This window comes from Eptesicus fuscus, chromosome 8, assembly GCF_027574615.1.
Source record: "Eptesicus fuscus isolate TK198812 chromosome 8, DD_ASM_mEF_20220401, whole genome shotgun sequence".
NCBI classification, from domain to species: Eukaryota; Metazoa; Chordata; class Mammalia; order Chiroptera; family Vespertilionidae; genus Eptesicus; species Eptesicus fuscus.
The window spans coordinates 97,374,943-97,400,286 of NC_072480.1; the positions used below are offsets into that span (position 1 = coordinate 97,374,943).

General features: G+C 49.3%; 1 protein-coding gene across 1 annotated transcript in view; it reads left to right on the plus strand.

The window, feature by feature from the left end:
• The first annotated feature begins 23,656 nt into the window (after positions 1 to 23,656).
• The window catches only part of DCTD (dCMP deaminase), a 34,918-nt gene continuing 33,230 nt past the window's right edge, over positions 23,657 to 25,344 (plus strand). Inside the window, exon 1 of the mRNA XM_054720338.1 lies at positions 23,657 to 23,732. The gene's annotated coding sequence lies outside the window, so the exon portion shown is untranslated. The remainder of the gene's footprint in view (positions 23,733 to 25,344) is intronic.

Genomic DNA, 25,344 nt, shown 5'->3' on the forward strand with positions numbered 1-25,344 from the left:
TCAACTGCTCACTATAACATGCACTGACCATCAGGGGGCAGAGAGGCGATTGGTCAACCAGTTGCTATGATGTGCACTGACCACCAGGGGGCAGACACTCCAACTGGTAGGTTAGCTTGCTGCTGAGGTCCAGCTGATTAGGACTGAGTGAGATGGGCTGGACACACCCTGGAGCCCTCCTGCAGTCCCTTCCCAGCTAGCCAACCTCTCGCATCCCTCCCCAGCCCTGATCGTGCACCGGTGTGGTCCCTCTGCCTGGCCTGTGCCCTCTCGCAGTCCAGGACCTCTTGGGGGGGGTGTCGGTTTCGGCCCGATCCCATGGGCCAGGCCAGGGGACTCCACTGGTGCACGAATTTGTGCACCAGGCCTCTAGTTTCATATAAATGGAATCAAACAATATATGTTCTTTTTGTGCCTTTCTGCTTTAACTTAGAACAATGTTTTTAAGGTTCATCCACGTTGTAGCATGTATCAGTACATCATTCCTTTTTATTGCCAAATAATATTCCATTGTATAAATATGCCACATTTTGCCTCTCCATCTATCCATTAATGGACATTTGGGTTGTTTTCATCTTTGGACTCTTCTGAATGATGCTACAATTAACATTTTTATACAAGCTGATGGATGGACATGTTTCCATTTCTCCTAGGAGGGGGTTGCTCTTGAGTGTTTTTCTCATGAAAGGGTACTGGGTTTTCTCTAAGTTCTCTCTCCAACTACCGAGATGACCATGTGGTGTTTTTCCTTTGTTCTGTTGGTAAGGTGTATTACATCAATTGATTTTCAGATGTAAAACCAACCTTGATTTCCTAGGATAAAACCCACTTGGTCATGGATTATAAATCATGTTGCTGAATTCGTTTACTAGTATTATGTTGTTGATGTTTGCATCTATATTCATAAAGGATATTGGTCTGAAGTTTTCCTTTCTCATAATGTCTGATTTTGGTATTAAGGTATTTATGACCTCATTGAATGAGTTGAGCAATGCTCCCTCCTCTTCTGTTTTGGGAAAGTGTTTCAAAAGACATTTATAATTATGTTCTTACAGCATCTGTCAGCCCAAACTAGAAATAGCCAAAATGCCCTTAAACAATGGCATGGATGAATAAATTGTGGTATCCTCATCTGATGGAATGCTACCAGTGATGGGAATGAATGAACTATTGTTTTACATAACAGTGTAATCTCACAGACATTGCTGAGTGAAAGAAGCCAAACACAAAAGAATATATGTCTACTTATGAGTCCATTGCATGAGAATATCTATGAGTCCATTTATAGAAAGTTCAAACACGGGCAAAACAATCCGTGATGCTAGAAGTCAGCATGGTTGGGAACCTCAGGCAGAGGGAAGGCGTGATTGAGTGGGAGCAAGGTCAGGGGTTCCAGGGAACTGGTCATTTTTACTGACCCAGGTGCAAGGCACATGGCTGTGTTCACTTGGTTATAGTTAATCAAGATAAACACTTATGACCTGTGCCCTTTCCCACATAATGCATACTTCATGTACGACCTGTGCCCTTTCCCACATAATGCATACTTCATGTATGACCTGTGCCCTTTCCCACATAATGCATACTTCATGTACGACCTGTGCCCTTTCCCACATAATGCATACATCATGTATGACCTGTGCCCTTTCCCACATAATGCATACTTCATGTATGACCTGTGCCCTTTCCCACATAATACATACGTTCTATGCTATAACCCAACAGTAAAATGTTTTTTTTAAACTGGGCCTGAAGAACTGAGCAGAGTTTCAGCTGAAAGATGCAAATCACTGTCACTTTCAGTGACCAAAGCCTCGCCTATTCCCAGCTGCCAGCAATTTAAAAAATGTGAGGTTATTTTCTAGGAGTGAACACACTTCTAAAGGTTGATTCTGCATACCGAATAGGCTATGAAATGATGACCAACATCACAGGTCTTCACATATGCGCTAACATCCAGACACAAGGATCACTGAGAAACATCTTGGATGAAGTTCCTTATCTTTCTTACCCGTTTCTTTTCTTTAAAAAAAAAATATATTTTTTTTATTGATTTCAGAGAGGAAGGGGAAGGGAGAGAGAGAGATAGAAGCATCAATGATGAGAGAGAATCATTGATCGGCTGCCTCCTGCACGCCCCCCACCGGGGATCCAGCTCGCAGCTGGGGCATGTGCCCTTGACCGGAATCGAATCCGGGACCCTTCCATCCACAGGCCAATGCTCTATCCACTGAGCCAAACCAGCAAGGGCTTTTACCCATTTTTTTGAACTCTGGGTTACTTTTCAAATCCGCAAATGGCTGCTGAGCACATACCAGCATTAAGAACATTAACATTCCTCAGAACAAATGTCAGCGTGAATACAAAGCCTGGCCCCTTACCTAGAGCATATGGCTTTGACGACAACACTGCTAGTTTTGCACGTGCTCGAGATGAACAGTTTGGCTTGTGCCTTTTTTTAGGAATTCAATCTGTTCCTGGTCCCCAGGCTGTAGTCTGCCTCTTACTTCCTGAATGGCTCTCACAGATGAGAGGACAATCTGTTGGTATCTCCCTTCCCCACCAAGGGTTCTAATCTTCTGGAAGACTCGGGGACAGATGAGAGTGTTTGGTGCTGGGAGTGGGAAGTACAGATGGATGGAATCCCACGACAATGAGCTTCGCTGGCATTTCCTACGGAGCAGTTAGCCCGTGTTGAGTGGAAACGCTTCCCTCCATGTCCTGAAGGGAGTGAGGCAATATGGGCTCTTATTTATTCCAGGAAAACAAATATTTTGTATTTCCAGTTTCTTTACATTTCAGAGAGATGCGTTCTTTTGCTAAAAGGATGCTTTTTCACATTGAAGGCTAAGGCTGTGTGTGTGTGTGTGTGTGTGTGTGTGTGTGTATACACAGTGTGTATCCCTTTTCTTGTGACTAGACTATAAATATGACCATAAAGAAAAGGTGTATTGGGGGTACTTCTTTTTTCATTAATTTGTTTGATCTAATATTTAAAATCCAATTTAATCTAATTTTTAACACAGTAGAGGCTACGTGCCATAAGGTTGCATGACAAAACGCTGTATATGATCACTCACAGCAAGATTTTTAAAATATATATATTTTATTGATTTTTCATAGAGAGGAAGGGAGAGAGACAGAGAGTTAGAAACATCGATGAGAGAGAAACATCCATCAACTGCCTTCTGCACACCCCCTTCTGGGGATGTGCCTGCAACCAAGGTACATGCCCTTGACCGGAATCGAACCTGGGACCCTTCAGTCCACAGGCCGACGCTCTAGCCACTGAGCCAAACCGGTCAGGGCTCACAGCAAGATTGTGTAAGTGTCACAGGCACAGTAAAAGTCGCCAGGTGCCTCTTCTGTGGGTAGATGCTGTCTTTAGTCAAAAGTAAACAGACACGCAAGTGAAAATACTCACAAAGACTTACTTGTTTTGTGAAACTGACCAAAATATGGATGGCATACCTCCTTTCTGTGGGTGCCCCGAGGCCTTTTAGAATAAAGGGTATCCCATACTTCTGCGAGTTTTTCTTGGTCTTTAAAGGCTGTATGCTACTACTCAGACACGCTAAGAACACACGGCTTATTTTTACAGCTGACAGAGTCTTGTTCTCAAACCTTAGTCTAGGTCCGTGGTCGGCAAACTGCGGCTCGCGAGCCACATGCGGCTCTTCGGACCCTTGAGTGTGGCTCTTCCACAAAATACCACGGCCTGGACGAGTCTATTTTGAAGAAGTGGTGTTAGAAGAAGTTTAAGTTTAAAAAATGTGGCTCTCAAAAGAAATTTCAATAGTTGTCCTGTTGATATTTGGCTCTGTTGACTAATGAGTTTGCCGACCACTGGTCTCGGTATACAGAAGCCTTGTGGGAGGGAGAGAAAGGACTGGCCAATTAAAGCCTTCTTTTCCGGGTTAAAGAACTCCCACCCAGGTAAATGCCCAGGAGTTCAGAGTTGGTTCCCTTTGCCCTCTTCTCAGGACTGTGTGTGTGTACAGAGAGATGCTCCGATGCCCTCAGGGTGGCCGGGAGAGGGGGCCCCAGGTCCTCAAGTTCAGCTCCTTGGGCTGCCCCCTGAGCCTTCGCTGGCCTCAGTGTCGATGTCCCCATCGCCTGCTCCCTGTGCCCTGTGGGCAGTCATTGCTGACACCTGTGGGCTATTCTCTTGGCGTGGTCCCTTGCTGCCCCTGCAGGGCCCCTCTCCACGCAGCCGCCTCAGTGCGACCTTAGCTCTTCCTGTCTTTGCTGACTGTTGTTACTCAACCGTTTCCTCCTTCTTCTCATGCTTCCTCTTGTTACTCACTGGTTTCCTCCTTCTTCTCATGCTTCCTCTCCTTTCCTTTCTCCCTTCCTCCATTTCTCTCTCCCTTCCATCTATCTTCTCCTTCACTAGTACTTACTGAGTACCTACTATGTGCAATGCACTATGTGAGGCACTTGGAATCCATGGATAAAACTGAGATCCCTGCCTCCTTGGTTCCTGTGTTTTATTTTTTTAATTATTATTTTTAATACTAGGGGCCCAGTGCACGAATTTGTGCACCTTGAAAAGAACTGTGGGCTGTGAGGCTGCAGTGGGCACAGGGACAGGTCTCGGCCCATCCTCTACAACCCCGCCCAGCCCCTCCCGCTGTGGCCTCCAGTATCCTGTCTGCTGGTAGCCCTGCTCCTGCTGCCGCTGCTCCCACACACTGACGGCACCAGCCCCACTGGCACCCACTGATGTCGTGGAGTGATTGGGGCCAGCGCCATCAGTGGGTGTGAGGTGAGGCTGCTGCCCCAACTGTCCCTCAGGAGCAGGGGGAGGTAGATCAGGGCTGGTAGCTGCCGCTCACACCCACTGATGGCGCTGAGCAATTGGGACTGGTGCCGGGTGCCAGCTGTGGGTGTGAGTGGTGGGTGCAAGTAGGGCCATCACCGGCAGTGGGTGCAAGAAGCGGCTGCCGGCCTCGATCGCCCCGCAGGAGCAGGGGTAGGTGGAGAAGCCCTGAGGAGCGATCGGGCCGGCAGCTGCTGCTTGCACCCGCTGATGGCACCAAGCGATCGGGGCCAGTGCCAGGTGCCGGCAGTGCATGCAGGTGGCGGCTCCAGCACCAGCAGTGGGTGCGAGCAGGGCCAATGCCGGCAGCAGGTACGAGTGCTGGGCAGGACCACGGCGCACGGGAGCAATGAATTTTCAGTAACCACCAGAGGCTTGCCCCGATGACAGCGACCAGTGCCCCGTCTTGGTCTGGCGCCCCCGCTCACCTCCGCCATCCCTCCGTGGCCGATGCCCACCATGCTCTCCACGTGCCCCCTGGTGGTTAGCGCACATCATAGCAACCGGTTGTTTGGTTGTTCCACCATTTAGTCTATTTGCATATTAGCCTTTTATTATATAGGATATTTTTATTGATTTCAGAGAGGAAGGGAAAGAGAGATAGGAACATCAAGGATAACGGAGAATCAGCATGTGCCTTGACTGGGAATCGAACCGTGACCTCCTGGTTCATAGGTCAACACTCAACTACTGAGCCACGCCGGCCGGGCAGTGCCTGTGCTTTAAAGAGGGGAGTTAGTCAAAACCAAGAAGCAGAGGAATGGTATGGTGCACTCAGAGGTGATGCGCGCTATGGGAAAATGGAAGCAGGGTGAGTAAGATCAGGGGTGCCAAGAGGGGAAGGGCAGGTGTGGGTGGGAAAGGCAGGGCAGCCAGGTTTTGTGGGACCCACAGCTTGTACAAGCGGGCATCCTCCTTGAGAGACAAACACAAAACTGTGAATCAAAACTCAGCCCCGGAGTGAGTCTTTGTTTGGAATGAGAAAAGAACCTAAGGCGTTACTGTCACCTTGGAGTTGTAGGTCCCTAGCTTCTGCCTGAGCAACTTCCGAGGGATGTTTCCATAGCGATGCTTCCCATCTGTCAACAGTGGCCCCGCTCCACGCGGCACAGCCCTCAGCACCGTCCAGCCCGCGCCACGCCGGGGCTCATGGGAGTGACGCTTCCTGCAACTTAAGCTCAAACCTAAGTCTGCCCCCAGGGTGTCTCACTAAGAAGGGGCGATATGTCCCGGACTGGAGGCGGGAGGGCGTTCTTCCGGGACAGAGGTCTGGAAGAGTGTCCAGGCAGAGGAAACAGCTCGAGCAAATTCCGGGAGAGCCCTCCATCTGCACCATAAGTCTGTTCTGTTCAGGGGCCCCCTGCAGACGCTGGGGTGGCAGTGACACAGCTGGCCGGCATCAACCGATGAGCCGCGCCACCTGCCTGGGTGTTTTGGTTTGTTTTTAAATATATTTTTTATTGATTTCAGAGAGGAAGGGAGAGGGAGAGAGAGAGAATCATAGATCAGCTGCCTCTTGCACACCCCACACCAGGGACTGAGCCTGCAACCCAGGCATGTGCCCTGACTGGCAATCGAACCGTGACCTCTTGGTTCATAGGTCGATGCTCAACCACTGAGCCACGCCGGCCGGGCTACTTCGGTGTTTAAGGCCTCTTTCGTAGTAGAAGCTCTTCGGTAGGCATTACCATGCCTTGGGAAGGTCTTCGCATTTTGTGTCCACGTCCCTCAGTTGTCTGCCCTGGACCTCCTTGTCTCCTTCCAAACGTATTCCTTCCTTGCCCTTAACAAACCTTCCCAAACCACTCACCGCTGTGCAAGAGACCAAGCCCATGCGTACTCGGGACCTCTTCTCTCTCCATCCAAAGGGGCCACCGGGAAGGGTGCCCATTGCCCTGCCCAGTGGGGGGTTATTCCGCGTCACCATCTCTCAGGGCCGGTGGGTGCATCTGCAGGGCACCAGCAGTCTATTTTTTGCTCGCTTCCACACCCCCGTTGACTCATCTTTGAACCAGGCCACTTCTACTTGTCGGTCAGTGGGCCACAGGAGTGAGATGAGGGAGAGGTGATGGTGCATGACGGCCGCTTTCCAGAGTATCACCAACTGGGTGACTTAAGGCAGCAGAAAGTGGGCACTGCCCAAGGGTGTCTGGCCAATAGTGAGCATGACACGGAAATGGACAGTACTTTGGGGGTGGCATCTGCACGAGAGGGGGACCTCTTTATTTGCACACGGCTAGCAGAGGTGCTGGGGGAGGTTGAGGTGCACTGTGGTCGTGTATTGTAGTCCCACTTTATGATGGGTGTAGCCAAGGTTAAGGTGATTTGACAGTTACCCAAAGATTTTAACTCTTTTTTAAAAATATATTTTATTGATTTTTTTTATAGAGAGGAAGGGAGAGGGATAGAGCGTTAGAAACATCGATGAGAGAGAAACATCGATCAGCTGCCTCCTGCACACCCCCCACTGGGGATGTGCCCGCAACCAAGGTACATGCCCTTGACCTGGAATCGAACCTGGGACCCTTCAGTCCGCAGGCCAACGCTCTATCCACTGAGCCAAACCAGTCAGGGCAAGATTTTAAATCTTAAACATCCAAATTATACTGTGTCTTTGGAATCACAGGGAACCCAAAGCAACATATCCACATTAAAAATCAGAAAGAAATTTGGAGGAAAAGACTCAATGGCAACAAAAAACTCTTTTATTATATGTTTACTAATGGAAAATAGAGACGAATTTCAAAGCACATCTTGAAAACAGGGGAGAAAGAACCTGAGAAGTCTCCAGTGTATCATAGCCGGCAAGTGGAAACTAGTTTATAGTCATTATTATTACGAATTACAGATAGGTACAGTGTATTGACATTTCCTTAATTGGTTGCTGTTTCTTATCTAATACTTATTACTTATATCTAATATTTAATACTTATTTGCACCATAATCCTATGTGTTTGTTTGTTTTTTTTTCTGTAAGGTTATTAAGTTATTCAACTATATATTTCCTACTGTGGGGATTTTTGGGATCCTAACTCTTAAGTTCAAGAAGATAATACTGTAGATTCTATATTATTTGTGGGCCTTTTTGTCATTGTCAATTACCGCGTGGTCCGAGTCCCATAACCGACGCCCGTTGTTTTTTTCCCGCTGAGCTGAAAATGGCCACATACTCGCTGACCTTTTCCCACTGCTAAAACTTGAGAGTCTTCTTCTGCAACACCTCTTGCAACTAAGGCTTTCTGTTTCCCCAAGGCCACCAACGTAGTGATATTTAGATTCCTGCAACAGCCTTCGAAGGAGTCTTCGGAGCGTCAACACTTACTCTTTGCCGTCTCACCTCTGTCTTGCTCTTAGATGGTTTTTCCTACAATTCCCCTTTCATCGTGTCGTTACCCTGGCTGACATTTCCAGTGGTGCCCCGTCATCTCTAGTAGCAATATCAAAACTTACTGGATATTGATAAAAGTATTTTGAGCACCCTGGCTGGTTTGGCTCAGTGGATGGAGCGTCATCCTTCGGAGGGAGGGGTCCCGGGTTCGATTCCGGTCAAGGGTATGTACCTTAGTTGTGGGCACATCCCCAGTAGGGGGTGTGCAGGAGGTAGCTGATCGATGTTTCTAACTCATGGATGTTTCTAACACTCTATCCCTCTCCCTTCCTCGCTGTAAAAAAAAAAAAATCAATTAAACATATTTTTTAAACAAGTATTTTCAGCATACACCCTTAATAAATAAGCATCCTAATATATATAAAGAGCTAGGTGGCGTCACGACCGAACGGGTGACGGGTCACCATGAAGTGCATGGAGCACCTCTGGGTGCCCCCCTCTCCCCCAGCCCCCCGAGCCGCTCACCATGAGGAGGGGCTGGCGGTGGGGCGGGACTGGGGACTGTTGAGCGGCAGTGGCGGGCTGCTTCGCGGGGTGGCTGTGAGCTTAGCGGAGCAGTCACCCAGGCAGCAGCGAGTTTTGCGAAGCAGTCGTGGGGCAGGGGAGTTTCACTGGCATCCAAAAGGATCACTGAGTACAATTGATTTGGGGTAATGGTATATAGGCAGAACATTAAAAGAGAAGAAAACAACAGGGATGGGGCAGTGGCCTGCTGTCCCCCTGTCCGTGGTACTGAACTGTCATTGAGCCCTACCCTATCATTGTGTCTCTTGACCTATGCACACTGGGGACCCCTGTCTAACTTTTCTCCTATTTATGAAACAAAAGGAAGTGTTACCAACTATAACCACAATAGGATTCTAGCTCCTAAAATGGCACCCCACAGGAGAAAATAAGGATTCCCTCTGTCCTTCGTGCTAAAGGAACGAAGTGCCTCTTTCCCGTGGAAAGAAGCAGATTGATAATGAAAGAGAAGGGTTTGAATACGTCTCCATATTAGCTGAATCATTTCACTTTTCTCTTGAAAAACTTAGTCTAGGAAACTGTTAAAAGAAGGTTCTAATCCTCATATTTTCATCATTTTATAGCTTCATAACCAAGAAAGAACTGCTGTCAAAGTTTGTATAGTACAATGAAGTTGTACAGCGAGGTTCAAGAATATAAATGCTAGCAGGTACATGAATACTTCTGTAGCTGTTGGCTATTAGAAGCAAGGTGTAAATTTATTCCTTGAGGAAGATTTTGATGATCTATAAAATGTCAACGGGTGTTGTCAGAAATCAGTGGTTCATATGGATCTCATAAAGATTATAGAGACAGAGCACTTGTTATATAAAGATGAAAGAGTATTTCCTCCCTAAATCTCCAGTTGGCTACCGATCAACTGAATGCAAGTCAGAAAGCTTAAGTGATACCTAGACTGTTAAAAAATAGTTACGTTTCTCGTATAAGTAAAAATGTACTGAGAACTTGGGGAAACAGAACAATACTTGTTATGAATAGTTCTACCATAATGCCATTAGAGAATTTATAACCATTATAGCAGCTTTCTGTAGACCATTTAAAACGTACTTTTTCCTTTCTGTGTAACAAATCTCTTGTGACTTGATGCTGAGAAGAAAATTGATATTTGATTGTGGGAATCATCACCATTGTTCAATTTCAAAATCTCTCTATATAAAAACCTAAGTGACAATTGCAACCAAATGGACGACTGAACAGGCTGTGTGGGGCGACTAGGCCAGCAGGGGGGTTAGTGAGGGGTGACCAAACGACTGAGCAGCAGGCTGCATAGGGCTACCAGGCCCACGGGGGGAGGCAGTTGGAGGCTACCAGGCTGGTGGGTGGGGGCAGTGAGGGTGACCAGGCTGTAAGGGGGGGGCAGTGAGGGTGACCAGGCTGTAAGGGGGGGGCAGTAAGGGGCAACCAGGATGCTGGGGGCGGGGCAGTTAAGGGCAACCAGGCCAGTTGGGGGGGATTTGGGGGCGACCAGGCTGGCAGGCAGGTGAACAGTTAGGATCCAGTGGTCCCGGATTGTGAGAGGGATGTCTGACTTCTGGGCCTAAATTGGCAGTCAGACATCCCCCGAGGGGTCCCGAATTGGAGAGGGTGCAGGTTGGGCTGAGGGGACCCTCCCCATGCATGAATTTTGTGCACTGGGCCTCTAGTTAACCTATAATCCTTGAATAACCCAATGCACTGAAACTCTTCTTGCAAATATATATATATATATATATTGATTTCAGAGAGGCAGGGAGAAAGAGATAGAAACATCAATGATGAGAGAGAATCATTAATTGGCTGCCTGCCTCCTGCACGGGGATTGAGCCCGCAACCCGGGTGTGTGCTCTGACCGGGAATCGAACCATGACCTCCTGGTTCATAGCTCAACCACTGAGCCACACCAACTGGGGCTTATTGCAAGTTTTTAACATAGATTTCCATTAAAAAAATGTTTGTTTGCAAATGTTATATGTCAGGCCATGTGGATATAGAGATGAATAGGAAGAATCTGCCGACACTTAGGAATTTTACAATTCAGTGAAGGATACAGATTACAAGATAAACCAACATCCTTATATTGCATTGCATGATGGATGTATAAACAGAACAGGTCACAGCACCTAGCGAGATACCTAATCAGACGGAGATAGTCTTCCCAGAGGAGACGATGCTTAGGCTCGCTCTTTCGAGGACAGTAGGAGTCAGCGAGGCAAGTGAAGGGGAGAAAGTCATCCCAGTGAAAGAAAGCAGTGTGTGCAAAGAGGTGAGGAGCAGTAGAGGAAGTTTTGGAAATTAGATGCAGTTCACTCTCATGGCACCATAGGTGTGAATGGGCAAAAGGCAAGACCAGAGATAGCTGTGTAGAGTATTGGAAGGAGTTTGGATATTTCCCTGAGAGTAAAGGGAGGTATTAAAGGACCCTGCACAGTGAAAGGACATGACATTATTTGCATGTTAACAAAATCCTCCTGATAAGAATGTAATGAGTAGATTCACAAATAGTCTCTAAAAGAGGAAGACAGTTTTGGAATATTACAGAAATATTTAGTCATCAAAAGTGAAGATGGAGAATAGAAGAAAGATTTAAAAGATAATGTAGAATCACCATGTTATACATCTGAAACTAATGTAATTAATATTGTATGTCAACTATAATTAAAGATAAATAAAAATTTAAAAATATATTTAGGCTGTCGCTTCAATAGGACACATTAAACAATTCGTTTTGGGGCAAGGAATAGAGAGAGGTCTCAGGTCACCCCAAGGTCTCAGGTTGGGAAAAGGATATGCCCGCTGAGCAAGTGGATGCAGAAGGGGGGACATATATGTGGGGGAAGATGACACGGGTTTTGTACATTTTGTGTTTGAGGTGCCCATGGATCATAGAAGTAGAGATGTTCAGCAGGAAGATCTTCATTGTGAAGATCCGAAAAGCAATCTTGGCTCAAAGAAGATACTTGGTAGTCCTCAGGGATAGGTAAGCCATGAGTGGGAGCCTCAGCGAGAGTGTGTGAAGTGAGGAGAGAGCAGGTCAAGTCTGCAGGGAGAGGTAAGGTTTAAGTATAATTGGAGGAAGAGGTGGCATTAAAGGAGAATAAACGATGCAGAGACAGAGGTCAGAAGAAAACAAGAAAATGCATATCACGGAGGCGAGTGGAGGAGGAGTTTTCAAGAGGAGAAATAATCACGGTGAGTGGGAAGACTGCAGACTGATGCACCTTACTCACCTTCATTGTAATTTCTTGACCAATTAAAATGTCCCGTTGTATGAAAATAGGTTTAAATAAATTACATAAACGATGCAGTCGTATTTTATAGATATTGCAGCTAACCATTGTGGTCATATCAGGCTACACCTTCGTCCTGTGTTCCTATGGTAATGCCAGAGGCATTCTTTTCCATTGTGCTCGAAGCAGAGCCTGGATCCATATAAAGCAACCGTTCCTGAAATTCCCTGGAGTGAACGTAAAACTTTATGTTATAGAAGTGAACTCTAATATATGACTGAATGGGTCCTTTTGAGAGATGCTTTATAACGCCATAATGTAACTGCTTTGTACTCACAGGTTCAGTCATTCGGGCTTTTATATTTTTCATAATGTCAGAAATTACCCAGAGGTGTCCAGAGAGTAGAAATACTTTGAACACGGTGAAAACATATTCAGAGTTCTCAACACTGTCACATAAACGTTGAACCTGAATAATTGAATGAGGAAAATACATTTGAAAAGGTTTATTTCATGAGTTAAGGTCACAGCATTTTAGAAGAGCCTCAAAAAGAAGGCTGGATCTAAATCTGGGGTACTGGTCTTTCGGGGCTGAAAGACAAATTAGTTGAAAGTCAGACAGTTCCTTGTTAGGTGTGGTGTTCACATACGTGTGTATGCAGGTTTTATGGGAGCCTGCCAGTGGCACACCTGAGTCCAGATTGCCTCAGAGGCAGGAGGACATCTGTGAGCAGCAACCGGTACACGCTTCCCCAAGGATCCAAATTTTAGGTGGGTGGCCCTAGCTCAGTGGTCGGCAAACTCATTAGTCAACAGAGCCGAATATCAACCGTACAATGATTGAAATTTCTTTTGAGAGCTGAAAACCAACTTCTGAGCATGGGCCACGAAGTTTCAATCGCACTGTCCATGCGCGCCCGCACGTGGTATTTTGTGGAAGAGCCACACTCAAGGGGCCAAAGAGCTGCATGTGGCTCGCGAGCTGCAGTTTGCCGACCACTGCCCTAGCTGGTTTGGCTCAGTGGATGGAGCGTCGGCCTGCAAACTGAAGGGTCCCAGGTTCGATTCCGGTCAAGGGCGCATGCCTGGGTTGTGGGCTCGATCCCCAGTGGGGGGCGTGCAGGAGGCAGCAGCTGACAAATGATTCTCTGGTTGGGTAACAACCAGTTGTTACTTGGGTAACAACAAGTATAGATGTTAACTTACCCAAAGTCACAGAGACAGTAAGTGGTGGAGTCAGGAGTCGGGTATTTTGACTTGGGCGCCTTCCACTTTGCTATGCTGCCTTAGTTTCTACTTTATGTCCTTTGGTTATAAGGTAATGGCACAGACTCCACAACGATCAATCTCATTATTTTTGAGTCACACCTAGAATGCTTACTGTCTCCTGGAAATGAGAAGTTTTGGTGAGCCTATTGATTATGTCCTGGGTGTCAGTTTATGATGAATAAAAGTACACACATCTATTAATATTCTCTCTGGCTTCAAGCCTGCTTCTAAAAATATAATGTAGCATATGTCATACTGGTTTGCATGTGATCACTGAACTCATTATTTCCCCCAGATATAATCTCCTATTTGATGACTCAAGTACTAATGAATTCGGTACAATATCTGTTATTGTCAGAGAAAAATCCTGGTAGGTTCTTAGTTATTATGTCAGCTGATAATATCAACCTGAATTCAAAGATGGGATTTGAGTTCTTTGAAGCTGTGGGAGCTGTGTGCTTCATCTTCTGCTCTGTGCACGGAGCAATTAACTCTGGTTATAGTAACAGAACGCTGTCCCGTACTAAAAGGAAAATCATTCCAACTTTCTTCCAACGTCTTAAAGTATTAAATTCATCGAATAGACCCGGAAGCATCAGAAGTAGTGGGAGGCAGAACTTGGCCAAAGGCAGCACAGCAAAGACACTTAAAACTGCTGCCTGCCAGCCGCTGGGGTGCTAACCCAGGGGTGGGCGAAGAGTGTGCACCTCTCGCGCCCCGCCTTGGACGGGTCTTATCACGGAAACACCGATGGAGAGCATTTGCGCCTAACGGTGAAGGCTGTGCCTACAAGAGGCCAGGAAGTGGGTTGGATTGTTCAGAACGGCCTGCAGTCCATGGTTTCACATTCTGTCGTCCAGAGTCGTGAAAGCATCATCTGTAATGATAGATTACCCAGTGACCCTACGATCGCTAAATGGGGCTCAATTACATTCACTGGAATAAGAGCCCGTTTCCAGATGGCGGTAGAACACACAAAGAGCGGAGCCTGGTGCTAGGACAGCAGCTGTTGCCACAGGATGGAGCCCACAGGGCCCAGGACTAGTTCTCAGTCCTGTGTGTGTGTGTGTGTGGGGGGGGGGGCAGTTTTGGGGGGGGGGGTGTGTGCTGCCCGTGTCTCCTCTACGGAGTCCTTTGAGAGTTTAAACATCCTCATGAGAGAGGTGACTGCGCAAGTACATTTGGTTGACCCTCAGGTCTGATTTGTATCTGTGAGTTTTCCCTTTTTCTTCCTTTTTTTTTTTTAAAAAACCTCAATTGTTCCATATTTCTTCTTTTCACCGAATTCTTCTATTGTCAAGACTCCAGGCGGGCTTCCCTCCCCTTGTATGTGGGCCTGGTATCTGTATACATTTTTGACAAATGTTTGCACCTATAACCCAGGTGAGGCCCGGGCCTGGCTCTGTGTTGGGTGTCCAGCGAACACACATGTGCTCAGTACTTCCCAGTGCACAGCGCTTGAAACTCATCTCATCCCCTAAAACAGTGACGTCCGCTCCCAAGACGGTTTGAGGCGCAGCAAGTGGACGGACAAGCTAGATAGATGTGCTTCGCATTCGAGTCAGAAATGCCTTTCACTAATAAGCCTCCTGGACCAGCACGAGGATTCATTTAAACCCAATGCCTCCCCATTCATTTGATAATGCACGGTATGAAATTACACAGCAGAGTTTAACTGGTTGTAAGTGTTTTATGGGTAGCAATACAAGGGCTGGAAAGGCATGGTTGCTCATAAAATCGTGGCAGAGATCCAGGCGGTGCTGGCGGCAGCGGAATCGTCCCTACCTTGCCTTTCCAAGACAGCTCCAGGGGTGAGCCCCGGCCACAGTCCCGGTGCATCGGAGAGTTTACGCCCCTCCGGCCACTAGAGAGCACTGGGAGACTACCAAACCTCGGCGTGGGCGCCGGGCCTCCGTCTGAACCCCGGTCTCCTGTGACTCAGGAGCTGCGCCGTTCCGTTCCTGCTCCATCTCGCTGGGGGCGGCTCACACATGGCCATCAGGGCTGATGGATGCCTTCGCTGAAGCTTAGTGACCTGTGGTGGTGATAATGAAGCATTCCGCAGGCCAGACAACATTTTATTCTGTCACTGCGGATTTCCGCCTCTGGTGACATCACCTAATTTGAACTGCCTCCCGGCGCGTTGGGAAGGCAGGCCTTGGAGCCCGGGCCGGGTCCCTGACGGCCCCTCTCCTCCGGTCAGAGGGAATGTCTCTCCAAGAGAAAGCAGTGCGTGCTACTGACGCCAGGGTGCGGGGTCCTTTCGGGTTCTCTCGCTGCCGTTCACCGCAGCCGCAGCCCCGTTAAGATCTTGACGAGGTTTTCCCAGGCGCCTTTCAAAGCACAGCCCTTCCCTGTGTTTAAAGGGCCCGCGGCGGCGTTTGCTGGTGTTTCATCAGCCTTCGCACCGATGCACTTCCCACTGTTATTACAACCGAGCCCTATCACGGGGAGTCGTACCAGCCAGACCATCAGTTTCCTAAAAGGCTATCGAGTTTTGATGTGCGCTGGCCTGTGTCACACTGTGCTCTGGAACGTGTTTGGCTCTGAAGGCCTAGCGGCCCGGTTAGTGAGATGCTGTTTAGATGAAGCAGGGGGAGGGGTGCTCTCTGTGGCAGGCCCTGTGAATGAATAATAGCAACTGTCATCCGGGCCTCGGCCCATCAGTGCTGGCGTCTGGCTGTGGATGTACGAGCGGAATCTGCGGACCCTTTTGCTGAGCGTTTCCCTGAGCCATTCCATCCGGGTGTTATTGTTTGCATCAAAGAGAAACCAAAGCCGTGGGTTCCAGCCCTGATGCCTACCCTGAAGGAGCGTTGGTGAGCGCGGTTTGCAGGGGACACCTCACCTTTGATGTTGTAAGAAAGTCCTAAACACGGCTCCCCCGTGTGGATGACACTTGACTTTCAAGTAGAGAACATGTCTGCAGGTGAAATGTCGGTTCTGTCTGATAATCACCTGCTTCACGTGCCCCTGAAGTCATGGAGAGAACCTGCCACCGTTTTTCTAAAATGAAGTTCGTTCTTGCCTCCGGGTGCCCGGCTGGTAGAATCTGGTTAGGACAGTGGCAGATGGTTGCCCACAGATTGCTTCCCAAGGAGAGGACACGCCCCGAGGTAAATGTACTGCCTCACCTCTTGCCAGCACGCACCGCACCGTTTGTGATGTGGCTCCAGAACAGCACGGCAACCAACAGGCTGTTAACAAAGCCTCCCAGGAAGGAGGCTCCTCTGGCGTCACAGGAGCCGTGGGTATGAAGACAGAAAGGCGTGGGAGGCGAAGATGAGGCGTTAACGGCGGGTCTGTGCGTCACTGTGTGGTATTGTTGCTTTTCTGCAGCCAGACTTCCTTTCCAGCTACCTGCCTCCACGCCCGACTCAGACACAGTCCTCTCCTGTCCTAAAGGGGGCTCCCTGCACCCTCTTATCTCTTTATTTCAGGTGATGTTTTGTGTGTGTGTGTGTGTGTGTGGAAATAGTGGACCTCTATCGACGGGGTAATGCTATCCCTGGGATTTCAACAAGGACTGAGTTAAAGGTTACAAAGCAGAAAGAGCGCATGCCGGCGTGTCTGTGTATATATTTCTTTGCCTGAAACGGCAGATTCTCGAAGGCGATGATTATGCGGATGTTTAGGGACAGCGCCCACTCTTCCCTGTGGCCTGCACCGCAGCTCTGGAGGCAAATGAAGAGTTCCCGAGATGCGATCTTGTCCCCAGGTTGTTCCGGACTTCGGTTCAGGCAACTTCTTAGAATCAAGGCTGAGATGCGAATGATTCTGTATGTCTGTGCAGGCTCTTCTTTGCATCTTCTATCTTGCACTTCATAAAAAAACCAAAAAGCTGGGTTATAAACAGATGTTGTACTGAAGGGAAGTAATAATGTCGGGATCGGGGGAAACTGTGTCCATAGACTGCTTCCTGGGTGGGCAGAAAGGGTTTTTAGGTAGAAGACACAAGTCATGCCTACTTTGGGGCAGCTCGTTTGTTGTCTTGCGCTGCTACGCAACCACTGATTGGTTAACCTGTTACGTAGTTTTATCTTCTCTTAGGCAAGTAATCAGAGAAAGCTGGGTCAGCTTTCTGATGTTCCTAGAAGGCTTAGCAGAGTGCCTGCCAGCGGCTGCCAATAAACAGCTGTGGTTTGATTCAGAGACGCCACGACGGGGGGCGAGCAGTGGGGCAGGGAGGAAATGCCACCAGATCAGCAGTGGGGATGGGAGCAAGGCACTCGATCTTAACAGGCCACTCGCTCCTCATCTGTAAAGGGAAAGGGCTGGACTCGGCGTTGCTAAGGTCACTGCCAGCTCTGTAGAGTCTGTGCTTTCAAAAATGCTCGCATCCTGAAAGAAGACAACCTTCCTGGGTTTCCGGACAAAAGAGCCCAGAGTGTATTTGTGCTTGACCTCCTCCCACGTAGAAAGTAGACTTTCCACTCTAACGAATCCAGGTTTATTCCTCAGTGAAGTGGCTCAGTTCTGGGAGCCCTTGGTGTGACTCTGACACTATGTAGATATTGGTTTTTCTTGCAGGATAGTGGCTGCTGTAACCCCCAAACCATTCACGCTCTCCCATTCTCCTAAGGAGGATTTCACCAGTGTCATCCGGTCCCTTTGATTGATATTTAGCTCAACCCAGGACTCATTCAAAGATAACATCACTATCAAAGTATCTCAGAATGCTTCATGGCTGACAGTGCTCCACAGTTGCCCATCTCTGGGTTGTCCATCAAACACAGCATCAGCCAGAGGTTGGTAAAAACGAGGCTGTGGGAAGACCCTGACCTTGTCACTGTCATGTTCTCCTCCATCACCTCCTCCATCACAGCTTAGAATTTCTTACTGTGAACAGCGTCTACAGCTACTCAAATGGAATAGGCTTCCTTCCTGCTTTTGTTTGCTGGTGCTGTAGAAGTTGACTTTTCACCTCCTGGCACTGATTGTTGTTGCCGTGTTGGGACCACAGATGTTACCCTCGATGCACACAGACATAGTGGGCTGCAGTGCTGAAATATTAGAGTCTTGCTTTCTCCTTCTAGAAGTTTACCCCCAGTGAGCTCCCCAGTGAGCTGATGGAAGGCACAACATGTCAATCAGGTTATGATAGCCGTTGACTTCCAAGTACAACTTAACAGGGGCTCTCATTATTACGGTGACTCTCGGGCACTCACCTTGTTAGAGCAGTTAAAGTACACACCACGAAATGAGCGGGGACTTCGATGTCAGTAAAGAATTCCACATGCAGAACCATAATATCCTGTTGATTACCGTTCAGTGGATTCCACCCTGACCCCAGAGAAGAGGGGATAATCGAATGATCGCTAATATTTCTAGGAAACCGGCAATCCAATCCATTCTCCTTTGGTTGGCACTTCACAGAGCCAGCATAAGTGATGGTTCCGCACGAAGCATTATCTCTTCTTGTACAACACTGAAAGCTTACATGCTGCTTGACAAATGTGAATTTTAAAAAGTAAGAATGATTGGCACTTGGTAACTTACACAGAAATGTAAAGTGGTACAAGAAAATTGCCCATCTCTTTTAGATTTACATTTTATATGTGTGTTTTTTTCTTTTAAGGAGTGATAAGACATGTAATTTCCATCAACTTCAACCAGTTCTGTCTGAAAGAGGCTACAAGTTCAGCTCCGTAGAGAAAAAGCAAGTTGTGGAGGAAACCGACGAATCACAGAAAAGCACACGGCCTTCCCGCTGCCTTCCGTCCTGGGACCAGAGCTGCTTATTTGCAGGCAAGACAAATCCCGAGACTGAGATGCCACCCGCCTTGAACACAGCGCTGCCTGCCCTTGCTTCTGACCCACCAACCCCAGTGTCTCACCTATGAAATGTCTTTCCAGATCCATTAAACAAAAGGAGAAAAAGGAAGCAGATAGGGAGGTATCATTACAGTTTACAGATATGCATTGCTGTCAAGCAGTTATTGTCTATTAATTCCTTTATTTAATTAACAAATATTTATCTACATCAATAAAAGAGAAATATGCAAATTGACCATCACTTCGCAATGCCCACCAGCCAATCAGGAATGAGTATGCAAATTAACCAGACCCCCCCCCAGCCGCTCCGGGCCTCTGGGCAGCACACATGCAGGTGTGGAGCAGCCGGCAGGGTGGGACGCCTGCTATGAGGGGGAGGGGGGCGCAGAGGGAGCTACAGGAGCGGTGCTCTGGTCGGAGCGAAGATGGAAGGAGGCAGCCAGAGTGAAGGCCTGACACTATCAAAGTATTTCAGAATGCTTCATGGCTGACAGTGCTCCACAGTTGCTCATCTCTGGGTTGTCCATCAAACACAGCATCAGCCAGAGGTTGGTAAAAATGAGGCTGTGGGAAGACCCTGACCTTGTCACTGTCATGTGCCGGAGGAAAACCGGTGCCAGCAGCCAGGGGAAGGAAGGCCTATTGCACGAATCTTCGTGCAACGGGCCTCTAGTTGACATATAATAGCAAAGCACCCAGTTCTATGCAAATGACAAGTGAACATTTCCTCATTGGTCCTCACTATGGTTTTGAAGATGTGTAATGATAAAGATAACTGGGGCCCTTGACTCCTAATACAAATCCTATTTAGGAATCTTGAATTTTCTATAGGAATATCCTGGCATATCAGTTTGTAGTCTGCATGTCTTTTATTGAACATGAACAACTGATCTCATGCTTTAACAGTGAGGTCAAAATACATTTAACAAAAATGTATTGACAAGATCATCTACTTAATTTTTTTCTAGCATTTCCATTGACTTGTTTTCTGGCTTAGCAGATCTTCCAGTCACCCCGTTGCCGTTAAACAGGGCTCTCTCCTGTGGACAGCTGCATGGAAACATGACCAACTGTTCCTTTGAAAAGCGGGCAGAGCGGTGCTTGGCCTCTGAGCACAGTTGCTGGGCTAGGCAAAGAAGTATTTGCTCCTGACACCCACTGGATTGGGAACAAGGCTCTTCCCAGAGGCGATTTACCCCGTGCTAACAGGCATTGTGTTCCCTGAGCCAGCAATGAGGTTCATTTATTCAGCATTTATCGGAGACGGGGAGTGAGAGGGCAAGAACTGGCTTATTTCCTTCATTGCTGGTATTCACAGCACCTAGCCCATAGAGAATGAATTAAAAATGATGGAATGAATGAATGTTGTTGACTTACAGTTTCTTCTGAAGGTCACTTGGGTGGTAAGAAGTGGAATTAGAGGCCACGTCCGGGTAGATCCCAAGGCCTGTGCCCTTTCTACGATGACTATCTCGATGGACAGGCAACTTTCCAGGCTCCCTGCCTCTTTCCCCGGTCGCCAGTCACATCCTTCCTGTGCCAGCAGAAGAGACATGGTAGGGGGCATCTTGGTAGACGTCCATGAATGCCATCGAAGCCCCATCGGGGGTAGCCCCAGAAGAATCTCACCTTGACTTCTTTTTTATCTGGATCCCCTACCTTCACGGCACTGAAATGTATCAGACACAGAGAACCTGCAGGCCTGTCAAAAGAGGAGCCACGCCAAGGCCGAGACAATAGTCCTTACAAATGTCCGATTGTGTTCACGCCTATCGAAGCCCCTCCGTGCCCTCGAGAGGGCTGAAAACACAGCCAGCCGTCAGGACAGAAAGATCCTCAATGACAAACCAAGACACAAGGTATTGACAGGAGGGATTTCACACCCACGGTCACATTTGGACTTACAAAGTGTTAACGAGCAAGATAAACCAAGAAAAGCATTTCCCCCCTTCTTGGCGGCCCGGGTTTGCTGTGGGTGCAGAATAACTGAAACCTCAAACTGTGGAACTATGACTAGGAGGGTTTCCTGTACGAGGAATGATGTCATCTTAGGAGACGGGAGACTCTCAGCGAAATGCAGGCACATTCAGGGAAAGGTGTTTGCAGCCAGCAGGGCCCTGAATTTATTGCAGAGGGGAGGGCGTGAGTTGACCAAAATGGAGAATGATGAGAAGGAACTAAATTATGTATGGCAGTCCTTACAGAGCAGACGAAGGAAGAAAGCTTAATGATGTTGTGGTTGAAGGACCAGTGGCAACGGGTGATGTATAGGCTGGAGGCTGGGAAGGAGAGAAAGGGATCTAGGAAGACTCAGACACTCATGACTGTGACAGAGACCAAGCAGTGGATGTGGGAGTGGGGGAGGGGAGAGGGGCGCTGGGCCTATCATACATTCCCGTGACAACAAGACAGCCAAATAAAGTTAACTTGACATTAAACATCATCATCTTAATCTATGTCGCCCTTTCACAAGCCCGAGCCTTATCAAGGAGAGAAAAAAAAAAATCTACAGTTAACGATGAAGTATTTCCCCCGCTTTGCTTTCCCAGAATCCACCAAATGCGGTGCATGATTTAATTATGGGACCTACCGGCTGGACCCTGGAGATGAAGAAGGATGTGTCTGCGGCGGTGAGAAATGAGATAGAACCAACTGCTTATTCTCATCACTCTTCCCCCGTTCGGCTAAATTAATATAGTTAACAAGCTTTTGTTTGGATTAGTGGCTCAGATCTGGGCTGTGCCCATCAGAACCGTGACTGTGAGAGCCGCTATTATGTATGGGGCGCCGGGGGTCTCCTCCAGCCCCGCGTGGGGCTCTGTCAGGTTCTGTGCTGGAGCCCATGCTCCCGTCAGACTTAGGAGCTCGACGTGGGAATAGAAGGCGGTGGGAGAACATCAGGTGTAGATCCTCGGGGCATAGGAGTTCAGAAACATCACGGGAGGCCTTTCCCGTTGGCCCGTGCCACGTCGTTCTGGTCTGTAAAACAAGAGTTACCAACAGAAGCACCGTTTCATAGCCGGCACGCGTTCCCTGAGCAATACCACGAGGGGTGTGGACAGTGGTGGGGTTGCGCGGGGGGCGCAGGCTTTAACCTTTTGCACTCGGATGTCGAGTGTGACTCGACACGTAGTTTCACCGCGGGGGGGTGGGGGGGAAGGGGGGTTTTTGTCTATTTTTCCAGTATCTTTTCTTGTTTTCATTAGCATGAAAGGGCAAGTAAAATGTAAATGCTGTCTCAACTGATGCCAAAAAAAAAAAAATGAAAAACCGATAACGCATGTGAAATTTATTAGGAAACTAGTACATGATCTTGTTGGAGAATTCAGAGATGGTACACTAACTTCCAGGGGTAGATTATTATCCACTAACTTAGAGCAATGTTTAGATGGAAAGCTCCATATAATCACACCTCACCCTAACAAAACACACAAAGATTGTGTTGTTTGTTCTAACAGAAAAATCAAGGGAGGAAGAAGAGAGACGATTTCTATTTGCGAAACATGTGAATGTAAACCAGGTCTTCCTGTGGGTGAATGTTTCAAAAAATATCACACCATGAAAAATTATAGAGATTAAAATTACTCTTTGAATGTATCAATAATTTGCAATATAAAAAAATCCAAATAATAAGTTTGTATGAAAAGAAACTCCAGTTTTTTATTCTACTGCCGCGCTTTGTAAAATCTGGGGTATTTAAAAAATTAAATCCCGAGTAGAATAAAGGAATCGAGAAAAAAGCAAGCGAGTGCAAAGGGTTAGCACACATCTCCAGCTCTCCAGCTCTCCCACAACATGTGAGCAGAAACAGCAAACGGGCCGGGCAGAGCACAGATGCAAAAGCAGCTTCGAGGCACCTGCACCTGGAGGCACCTGCACCTGGAGGCACCTGCACCTGGAGGCACCTGCACCTGGAGGCACCTGCACCTGGAGGCACTGGTCCCCACCTGGTCCCGGACTGCCCGCCCCGAATAAAACTGTGAGGCTGCGCGGGTCAGCATTCCCAGGAGGACAGGCACAGCGCGGGCCCACGGTGTGTGTGTGGGGGGGCAAGGGGTGGGTGGAGGGGGGTCACACCAGGCCTCCGCACTTCCTGCGCCTCCCGTTTTCCTGCACTAGCCTTTTCATGTCTTTTATTCACCTATTACATATAATTACAGCGAGAGTTTTTAGTAGGTGACGGTAGATTCAGGTGTGTGTGTGTGGGGGGGGAGAGGGGGGACACCTCACCATCAACAACGACAACGACCCACCCCTCAGATTCAGAGATCGGAGAAATGCCAGGACTATGGAGCCAGATCCTTGGAGCGGCCGCGAGCAGTGCCCCCCGGCGCCGCCCGGGGTCCCGAACGCGGCGGAGGCTCCGGGGTCCTGGGACTCGGGGAGGCGGGGCGACCGCGCGCGCCCCCGTCCAGGGGCCCCGCCGCCTCCAGCGCAAAGTCAGGGGCAAACCCGAAATGGGGGGGTTCCCCACCCCTAACCCCACCCCGCAAGTCAGACCGAGGGCTGAACGAGGTACCCGCGTGCCCGGGAGCCGGAAGCGGAGGGGACCCCCTCCCCCGGGCGCGCGCCGACCCGGCCCCCTCTCCAGGGCGCGCGGCTGCCGGGCCGCCACCTTCCGGCCACGCGGCGGCCCCGCCTCCTCCCCCACTTCCTCCCCGGGCGCGGCGGGGTGAGCCGGCCTGAGGTCGCCGTGCGGACCGGAGGGACCCGGCCAGCGCGCCACGTGGCGCAGCCGGGGCGCAGGGTGCGGGGCGCGGGCTCGCGGCCGGGCGGGGGGCGGGGGGCCCGAGGCTGTCCCCCTCCCGGGCTCAGCGGCTCGGCTACCTCCGCGGCCTCCGGGAGGCTTTCCCCCTCGGGGGCCCCGGGGAGGGAGGTGCCTGCGGGACTCTGCAGGGGGCCGTCGCCGCTGCGGCCGCGGGCGCGGTGGGAGCGCGTGGTTCGTCCCGGATCGGAATCGAGGGGGTGGGAGGAGCCTGCGTTCTGTCCCGCGGGTGACGAGGCGTCTCTCCCTGGACCAGTTGTCCCTCCTCTGTTTCTGCAGCTGCGTTTGGGGCGCTGCTGAGCCTTAAACCAGACTCCGGGAAAGCGCCCCAGAGGATAAGTTCACTTCTTGCCTCTCCTTCCCCTCCCCCTCCTGTGTGGTGGTTGCAGGCGCCTCCCTGGCACCCTACGGCAGATAGGGTGCCAGCCCTTGGGCCAGTGCTAAACCAGTCCTGTCCGGCCTGGCTGGCTGTGGAGAGGGTTCCCAGGACTTGGGCTGCATCATCACTGGGTGACCCTGGTTCCCAGACCGGCCTGTTCCCGGCATCTCCGTCCCGGCTGCCTTCCTTCAGCCCCGCTGTCTAGGCTTTCTGGAGACTTCTCTGACACCCACCCAGTTCCTGTGCTGACCTCCTTCCTTGTCCCTGAAAGGACCCTCTCCCCTCTCTGCCGGCAGTGTTAGGTCCCCTCCGGGGGCTCTCCCTGCTGTGGAGGTTGTGCCACTTGCCATGCCCATGTCACTAAAGCCTGGGTTGAGTGATGGCAGGTGGCACTTGCCAGAGTTGCCCCTCCTTTGATTCAGTCCCCACCTGGGGAATCTAAGGGGGCAGGGAAGGGACGTAGGATCTAGTTAAGGTCAGAGCTGGGACAGAGCCAGGTGGAATCCGACTGGCGTGGATGATAATCCTGCGTGGTTTAGGGCGCGTGACCTCGGTTCTCGCCGTCCCTAAGACGGGGTGGGACTGCCTGCCTTAGTTAGGAAGGCAGCTTGAGTGAGGTGATGGATAGCCTTTAACCGTATCTGAAACGTATTAGGTGATCAATAAATGTTCTCTTCCCCACCCCTCCCCCTTGTCCTGGCCCCATTTTAGAACCGAGGGTGGTGAGGGATGAGGACGATTTGTAGGGCAGGCATTTGTATTGACTTTTAAAGGCTGTGACAAAGCAGTACATAGGTGTACTCTTTGGGAATGTGAAGCTCTTGTGCCAAATGCAAACTTCTGAAATAGTAACTTAATTTTTTTTTTTTTCCTGAGACCAGAGACGGGCGGGGGCGGGAGGGGGGGGTCTTTTCTTTTTTTTTAATATATTTTATTGTTTTTTACAGAGAGGAAGGGAGAGGGCTAGTGAGAAACATCGATGAGAGAGAAACATCTGCCTCCTGCACACCCCCTACTGGGGATGTGCTCGCAACCAAGGTACATGCCCTTGACTGGAATCGAACCTGGGCCCTTTCAGTCCTCAGGCCGCCGCTCTATCCACTGAGCCAAACCGGTCCTGTGATTTCTGACTGGCACACGCACCGGAAGTTGTCCGAGCCCGGCCGTGCACAGTCAGATTGGGGTTGGGGTGCACTGGAGAGCGGATTTACCCGA